The 8,893-nt window shown below is 42.9% G+C and overlaps 3 non-coding genes across 3 annotated transcripts; all 3 read right to left on the reverse strand.

The window, feature by feature from the left end:
• Positions 1–3,024: 3,024 nt before the first annotated feature.
• On the reverse strand, positions 3,025–3,110 carry TRNAY-GUA (transfer RNA tyrosine (anticodon GUA)). The gene is given in 2 exon segments: positions 3,025–3,060; positions 3,074–3,110. It is a non-coding gene; the product is annotated as a tRNA-Tyr (tRNA).
• A 3,385-nt stretch (positions 3,111–6,495) lies between these two features.
• Positions 6,496–6,567, reverse strand: TRNAE-UUC (transfer RNA glutamic acid (anticodon UUC)). Its single transcript has one exon. It is a non-coding gene; the product is annotated as a tRNA-Glu (tRNA).
• A 2,016-nt stretch (positions 6,568–8,583) lies between these two features.
• On the reverse strand, positions 8,584–8,674 carry TRNAY-GUA (transfer RNA tyrosine (anticodon GUA)). Its single transcript is given in 2 exon segments — positions 8,584–8,619; positions 8,638–8,674. It is a non-coding gene; the product is annotated as a tRNA-Tyr (tRNA).
• Between the last annotated feature and the right edge of the window lie 219 nt (positions 8,675–8,893).

Raw genomic sequence — 8,893 nt, forward strand, 5'->3', positions numbered from 1 at the left:
GAGAGAGGAAGAAGGAGAGCGAGAGAGGGAGAGAGAAGGTCAGTAAAGTGGTGGATGTAAAACTTCACTCATATGGTTCTCAAGCCGATCTAAAAAAAAACAACAAAAAATGTATATATATATATATATATATATATATATATATATATATACACATATATATATGTATATAATTTTATTTTTTATTTATATGTATATAATATATATATAGAGAGAGAGAGAGGGGGGAGGGGAGGGAGAGAGAAGGAGAGAGGGGGGAGAGAGAGAGAGGGGGGAGAGAGAGAAAGAGAGAGGGAGAGGGAGAGAGAGAGAGAGGGGGGAGGAGAGAGAGAGAAGGTCAGTAACATGTGGTGGATGTAAAACCTCACTCATTTGGTTCTCAAGCCAATCTATAAAAAAAAAAAAATCATATATATATGAGGATCCTGAGGAAGCCACGTGTCTTATCGTGGTGTAACGCGTAGAGAGTGTGTGCAGTGACACACTTCCGCTTTCAGTGGTGATGCACTTCCAGTTTTGACGCCATCTTGGTACACCCGAGTCCCCTAGTACACCCATAGCACATGGGAAACTGCTGTACTAATAGGATTTTAATGTGAGTGTCCATTTATTTGGTGTTTTTTCATTAATAAAGCGGTATTACACTATGGAGGTCTTTCTCTTTACCCCTATCATGCATGCCTGAGCCTATTGTGTGAAAGGGATATTTGATGCGCTGAGTTATAATCGGAGCCCGATTGGAGTCAGTGGAGTCGGTGGAGCCATAGCGTGGGATGCCGTCTGGTTTGAGGATTACCCAAGGTGTTGTGGCCCTTAAGGGTCAATGTTAGGAGGTGAGGAGGCACTTTAGCCACTGTGGGATAAGTCACAAAGAGTGTCACTGAGAGCACTTACAGTGTGCACTGAAGATTGAAGCACTCTTTGTTGGACTGGTCACTATCGATATTTACACTGAACGATTTTATTCAATTGTCGTTTATTTATTTTTTTTCTATTTGTGTTGTTGCACCTATCACTTGATATATTAATAAAGGATATCTAATTGTTGGTATATATTTCACTCTACCTGGTGTGTATACATACTGTTTAGCAGACCAGGCATTTTTTACACAGTGTGTTGCTGTTTCTAAGCACGGGTCACTTTGTATTATTTCAAGGATTGGAGTCTCACGTTCATATTATTTATGTATATATATCTATTTTGGGTATATATTTCATTTAACCTGGTGTGTCTTTATTGGCAGACCAGGCACTTGTTTTTGCACAGTGTGTTGCTGTTTTATCCATTTGCCGCCCGCCCTATGGCCGAATGGCGGGTGGCAAATGTCATCAGCGTTCCGGGTGGACGCCATATGGCGTCCTCCCGCACATGCGCAGATTGCGCTCCTGCAGAGCGGCGCAGCGGCGCGATCTATCACCGGCCGTGTACCACGGATACGGCAGATGACAGATCTGAGTATCGGCCCCGTTGCCGGTACCATGTGACCTGCTGTGACCAATCACAGCAGGTCACACGACAGTTGTATACAATGGATGGCTTCATTCATGCCATCCATTGTATACTAGTGTCTAGCTGTGAATGGTCACAGCAGGTCACATGCACATGTCATGTGATTAGCTGTGGCCAAATCACAGCTAAGCACAAAAAAAAAAAAAACCCTGAATGAATCGATGTAATTCAGGTAAATGCTTGCTTATAGCAAAGTAATTCTTTGCTATAAGCAAATTGTGTAAAAAAAAAAAATAAAATACTGATCACTATGGTAACATTGTACTACCTTGTTCATAGTGAAATATGAAAAAAAAATCTTAAAAAAAAGAAACAAAAAATTTAATAAAGAATAAAAAATAAAAAAAATATATATTTTTTTCATACTGTCACCAGTCAGTGTCCCTGTTCACCGCCATGCCAGTTATATGATGACGCTGTACTGCACTGGTGACAGTATGTAAAAAAAAAAAATTGTGAAACTAATTGTTTTAATTTTTTTAATTTTCCGAAAAATTATGACAAAAAAAATACAACTTCAAAAAACTCGCCATGCCTCTTATGAAGTACGTCAGACTGTCTACTCTGCAAAAAGGGGTCATTTGGGGGATATCTGTACTGTCCTGACATTTGGGGGATATCTGTACTGTTCTGACATTTGGGGGATATCTGTACTGTTCTGACATTTGGGAGATATCTGTACTGTTCTGACATTTGGGGGGATATCTGTACCGTCCTGACATTTGGGGGATATCTGTACTGTTCTGACATTTGGGGGATATCTGTACTGTTCTGACATTCTTGGACCTCAAGAAATTAAATTGGCCGTCAGTACTTCAGGATTGATCAATATTCAGATCTATACCATAGTTTGTGAACTCTATAACTTTCCATCAAACTAAAAAATACATCCTAATTTGGGTTATTTTCACCAAAGACATGTAGCAGAATACATCTCGGCCTAAATTTATGAAGAACAATTATTTATTTGCAAACGTTTATAACAGAAACAAAGAAAAACTTTTTTTTTTTCAAAATTTTTGGTTTTTTTTGTTAATTTAGCAAAAAATAAAAACCCTGGCGGTGATTAAATACCACCAAAAGAAAGCTCTAGTGGTGTGAAGAAAATGATAAAATCTTAGTTTGGGTACAATGTTGTATGACCGCGCAATTGTCATTCAAAGTGTGAGAGCGCTGAAACCTGAAAACTGGCCTGGGCAGGAAGGGGTAAAATTGCCCGGTATTGAATTGGTTAAGCACACGTCACTCTATATTATTTAAAAGATTGGAGTCTCACGTTTGTTTTAATTATTGCTTATTAATGTATATTTATTCCCCTATATTTGTGTGTATATACACTGATTTGTTTCATTTGCATAGCGCTTCACCATTTTTTGTTATAATTTACACATCCTGAGGTATAGGGAAGAGGTGATAGCAGCTGGTTATTTATTAGGTCATTTCATAGTTGAGCGCAGGAAGAAAATTCAATTTTAAAGTAAGGAATATTCATGGAAGTAGAGAATAAAAATTAGTCCTTCGAGCCGGAATCGAACCAGCGACCTAAGGATTTCTGTGAACACTCTACAGTCCTCCGCTCTACCAGCTGAGCTATCGAAGGATTAACAGGGAATTCTTTTGTAAGGGCTCAGCAGAGTGCTTAGTATACAATACAGGTCAGCAATATGAGACCAGGGGCGGACTGACAATTCATGGGGCCCCCGGGCAATAGGGGATCATGGGACCCCTGTGTCCTTTCCCAAACTCAAAAAAGCCTATGAAAAAGGTACCAGGGGCATCTCATGGGGCCCCCTACTGACCCCGGGCCCTCGGGCAGTGCCCGAGTTTACAAATGGTCAGTCCGCCCCTGTATGGGACCCCACCAAGTTGCAAGACATGTGAAATCCCATGTTAGTCAATGAGAGCCGTTTTAAAAATCACTTCTGAAGTCGCTCCGACTTTAGAAAATGTTCCTGCACTACTTCAAGGTGACTTGTATCTGACTTGTGCCCATAGACTTTAACCTCCTTAGAGGTTTTCTCGAGTGTAGCTCGGGGTAAAATTTCAATACCAAGAGCGGTAACCCCGAGCTACACTTGGGCTTACCATGCGGCGTTGCTCAGGGGGTCCCTGCAGCGCTTACCTTGTGATTCGCTCCCGCGATGTGTCCCCTAAAGCGTTCCCGGCCATCTATTCCGACCGATGCCGGCATCCGGCTTCCGTGTTCCGGTCCCCGTGACGTCGGGACGTACGGGCGCAGGAACCGGCAGGAAATTTTGCTGTCACTTCTGTTTCAATGCATTTCACATATATTTTGTCCCTACTGCTTTGTCCGGCGCCCTGCCTGCATTTTTACTGTTCTTTCTGCCTGGAAACTGAGAAAAGTCCATGGCGTCCAAAAAGCGTCCCTTTAGGTCAAAAGCGGTTTTAGACCGGCTAGAGAACAGCGATAGTAAATCAGAACCACTTGCAGAATTGAGTGATAATGATTCGTGGGGGAAATTCCTCATCAGACACTGAAAACGATTCTGCGACTTTGCTCAGTGATGTGCGAACTTGGCGCTATATTTCAAATTTCAGTGTTTTTGGTTTGATTATATTATTGAATTAAATTTATTATTATTAGATTATTATTTTTTATGATTATTTATTAAATTATTATTTATGATTTCGTGTTTCGAGTTTTATCCTACCCGGGATGTTTACTAGACTCTTGTTCGGACAGATTTCAGTGAGTTATTCCTAAAAATTACAGCCTACAATAAAAAAATACACATTTCCATGCAAAAAAATGTACCGCTTTCAGCACAAAAAATCAGAAAGAATCATACCGCCGAGGAGGTTAATAGATGACACCTCGAAGTCGGATCCTCATCTATATTTATGTGATTTGGGTCCAACATTACGGGAAGATTACCCAGGCATTCCCTGAAAGTTAAACAAATAAACTTCATGTAAAGTACAGGCTTACCTCGGTCTACAAATTTAATTTGTTCTGCGGGACATTTTGTATTGCGAAAAATTTGTAAACCGAAAAGCCGTTTCCCATAGGAATGCATTGAAAACCAATTAATCTGTTGTGGAGGTCAGAAAAAAAGTTTAAAAAAAAGTATTTTATCTGTACAAAACTCTTTATAAAGTGCACTTTAAAGGCATAAATACTGTACAGGGACAAGATTAATAATTAATTTGTAAATGCATTGAAAACCAATTACTTCGTAACTTCCGGTTCGTGTCTGCCTACAGCCATGCCCTACGCGTTACGTCACGCCTGCTTGACTTCTTCAGGGATAAGACAGACGGCAGAGGGGGAGTCCTAATATAGTGTGTATAATTCCGATCTATTGGCGACCATTTTGCTGAAGTCCTTATAAAATAACATTAACTGCAGCCATTTTCTATTGGTCTCCGAATATATATGAATGTAACGGTGGCCAATTTCTATTAGTCTCAGAATATATTTGAATGTAACGGCGGCCAATTTCTACTGGTCTCCGAATATATTTGAATGTAACGGTGGCCAATTTCTATTGGTCTCCAAATATATATGAATGTAACGGTGGCCAATTTCTGTTGGTCTCCGAATATATTTGAATGTAACGGTGGACATTTTCTATTGGTCTCCGAATATATTTGAATGCAACGGTGGCCATTTTCTATTGGTCTAAAATATATTTGAATGTAACGGTGGCCATTTTCTATTGGTCTCAGAATATATTTGAATATAACGGTGGACATTTTCTATTGGTCTCCGAATATATTTGAATGCAATGGTGGCCATTTTCTATTGGTCTTTGAATAATATTTGAATATAAAGGCGGCCATTTTCTATTGGTCTCCGAATATATTTGAATATAATGGCGGCCATGCGCATGCGCTGGTGACATCACCACATTCTGCACCACACTGGCTACATTCTGTGTGAATATCTCCTAAACGGGCTCCGGCAGTATGACTGGTCGGTGCTGTGATGGCATCACTCCTGCACATGTACATGAAAGCCCTTAGCTGTTGCACAGCTCTGAAGGTCTAGCACGCTGTACTGTCCCTTCAGAGTGCATGTGCTGGTGGCATCACCACATTCTGCACCGCACCGGCTGCATTCTGTGTGAATATCTCCTAAACAGTTTTTGGCAGTATCACTGGCCAGTGCCGCGATGGTGTCGCTCCCGCGTATGCGCATGGGAGCTCTTGGCTGTGGCACAGAGCTCTAAAGGTCTGGCATGCTGTGCCATCCCTTCAAAGCGCGTGCACTGGTGACATCACCACATTATGCACCGCACCAGCTGCATTCTGTGTGCATATCTCCTGAACAGGCTCCGGATATATGAGTGGCCGGTTCCACGATGGCGTCGTTCCCACGCATGAGCATGAAAGCCCTTAGCCGTGGCACAGAGATCTGATGGTCTGGCATGCTGTACTGTCCCTTCAGAGCGCATGCGCTGGTACATCACCGCTTTCTGCACTGCACCAGCTGCATTCTTTGTGAATATTTCATAAACGGGCTTCGGCAGTATGACTGGCCGGTGCCACGATGACGTCACTCCAGCGTATGCGCATGGGAGCCCTTGGCTGTGGCAAGAGCTCTGAAGGCCTGGCAAGCTGTACCGTCCCTTCAGAGCGCATGAGCTGGTGAGATCACCGCATTCTGCACCGCACCAGCTGCATTCTGTGTGAATATCTCGTAAACTGTGAACGTTTAGGAGATATTCTCTGTACCTACCTGTAAGTACAACTTACAAAGTGGACTTTATCTCCACTTTAGGGTCTCTGCTTTCAGAAAATATATAATGTTTTGTGGGTTTTAACCAATCCTCAGGCCTATCATTATCTAAAACTCAATAATGACTGAGCAGTGAAAGGGTTAATATAAGAAAAAGCCATTTCAAGCAAGATGATTCCATATTGTGGCTTCTTTTCAGTAGTTTCAACAGGAATGTCAATGGGAGGATTAATTTTTTAAGTTGGTTGACATTTTTGTGTCTTCGTATTAAAAGATTGAGAACTTCCCATACCGGGAGTCGAACCCGGGCCGCCTGGGTGAAAACCAGGAATCCTAACCGCTAGACCATATGGGAGTCATGGTCTGTGCTGCTTTCAGGCAGCTTGTAGACATCACTACTAGATTATATGGACGTCATGCTCAGAAATGCTTTCAGGCAGATTGTAGACACCACTGCTAGACCATATGGGAGTCGTGCTCAGAACTGCTTTTCGGCAGATTGTAGACACCACTGCTAGAACATACGGGAGTCATGCTCAAGACTGCTTTTAGGCAGTTTGTAGACTCCACCTCTAGACCATATTGGAGTCATGCTCAGAATTGCTTTTTGGCAGCTTGTAGACACCATCACTAGACCATATGGAAGCATGCAAAGAACTGCTTTTCAGCAACTTGTAGACACCCACTGCTAGAGAGTCATGCTCAGGACTGCTTTTTGGCAGCTTGCAGACACCACTGCTATACCATGCAGGAGTCATGCTCAGGACTGCTTTTTGGCACACCTTGTAGACACCACTGCTAGACCATATGGGAGTCATGCTCAGGACTGCATTTCAGCAGTTTGTAGACACCACTACTAGACCATATGGGAGTCATGCTCAGGACTGCTTTTCGGCAACTTTTAGACACCACCACTAGAGAGTCATGCACAGAACTGCTTTTTGGTAGCTTTTGGACACCACCGCTAGACCATACGGGAGTCATGCTCAGGACTGCTTTTCAGCAGTTTGTAGGCACCACTGCTAGACCATTGGGAGTCATGCTCGGGACTGCTTTTCAGCAACTTGTAGACACCACCACTAGAGAGTCATGCTCAGGACTGCTTTTTGGTAGCTTGTAGACACCACTGCCAGACCATATGGGAGTCATGCTCAGGACTGCTTTTCGGCAGCTTGTAGACACCATCGTTAGACCATATGGGAGTCATGCTCAGACCTGCTTTTTGTCAGCTTGTAGACACCATCACTAGACCATATGGAAGCATGCTAAGGACTGCTTTTCAGCAACTTGTAGACACCCACTGCTAGAGAGTCATGCTCAGGACTGGTTTTCAGCAGCTTGCAGACACCTTTTCCAAACCATACAGGAGTCATGCGCTCAGGACTGCTTTTTGGCACCTTGTAGACACCACTGCTAGGCCATACGGGAGTCATGCTCAGGACTGCTTTTCGTCAGCTTGTAGACACCATCGCTAGACCATATGGCAGTCATGCTCAGGACTGCTTTTCGGCAGCTTGTAGTCACCACTGATAGACCATAAGGGAGTCATGCTCAGGACTGCTTTTCGTCAGCTTGTAGACACCATCGCTAGACCATATGGCAGTCATGCTCAGGACTTCTTTTCGGCAGCTTGTAGTCACCACTGATAGACCATATGGCAGTCATGCTCAAGACTTCTTTTCAGCAGCTTGTAGACACCACTGCTAGACCATATGGGGGTCAGCTCAAGACTGCTTTTTGGCAGTTTGTAGACACCACTGCTAGACCATATTGGAGTCATGCTCAGGACTGCTTTTTGGCAGTTTGTAGACACCATAGTTAGACCATATAGGAGTCATGCTTAGACCTGCTTTTTGGCAACTTGTAGACACCACAGCTAGACCATATGGGAGTCATGGTCAGGACTGCTTTTCAGCAACTTGTAGACACCATTGCTAGAGAGTCATGCTCAGGACTACTTTTCGGTAGCTTGTAGACACCACCGCTAGACCATATGGGAGTCATGCTCAGACCTGCTTTTCAGCAACTTGTAGACACTACTACTAGAGAGTCATGCTCAGGACTACTTTTCGGCAGCTTGTAGACACCACCGCTAGACCATATGGGAGTCATGGTCATGACTGCTTGTCGGCAGTTTGTAGACACCAAGTGGAGCATTACACAGTCTGAAAGGACTGCACTTTGTACTTCCACCCCCAACACTGGCGTGACTGTAATTATCCTAAAAGACCAGCACCATATGCCGTACATAACAAAGTATAATAACAACACAGAGCAAAGCCTTAATACTAAAAATACACAAAATCAGCAAACAGAAAAAAATAATGAACTTCAGCAAAAATTTGGAACGTGTGAACTAAGGAAAAACACATCCTTCGAGCCGGAATCGAACCAGCGACCTAAGGATTGCTGAAGGCATTATCCACTACAGTCCTCCGCTCTACCAGCTGAGCTATCGAAGGCTTAGGAAACGAAGCAGAGGAGCAAGTATTAGCCACGTAGGCATTAAAGGGGAACACCACTTTTGGAGAGAAAAAAAAAAATTTCTTCTAGTAAGCTACAGGGGTTGGACAAAAAAAAAAGAATTTGCACGTGTGAAAGTGACAACATGTTTCACATTGAAAGCGGAAGTGATGTAAAATTCTTTTTCTTCCGCTGTGTGATGAGACATCTAGCTAGCA

Source organism: Staurois parvus, unplaced genomic scaffold (assembly GCF_062004578.1).
Source record: "Staurois parvus isolate SC_StPar_1 unplaced genomic scaffold, SC_StPar_1.0 ptg000782l, whole genome shotgun sequence".
In the NCBI taxonomy this organism is placed as follows: domain Eukaryota; kingdom Metazoa; phylum Chordata; class Amphibia; order Anura; family Ranidae; genus Staurois; species Staurois parvus.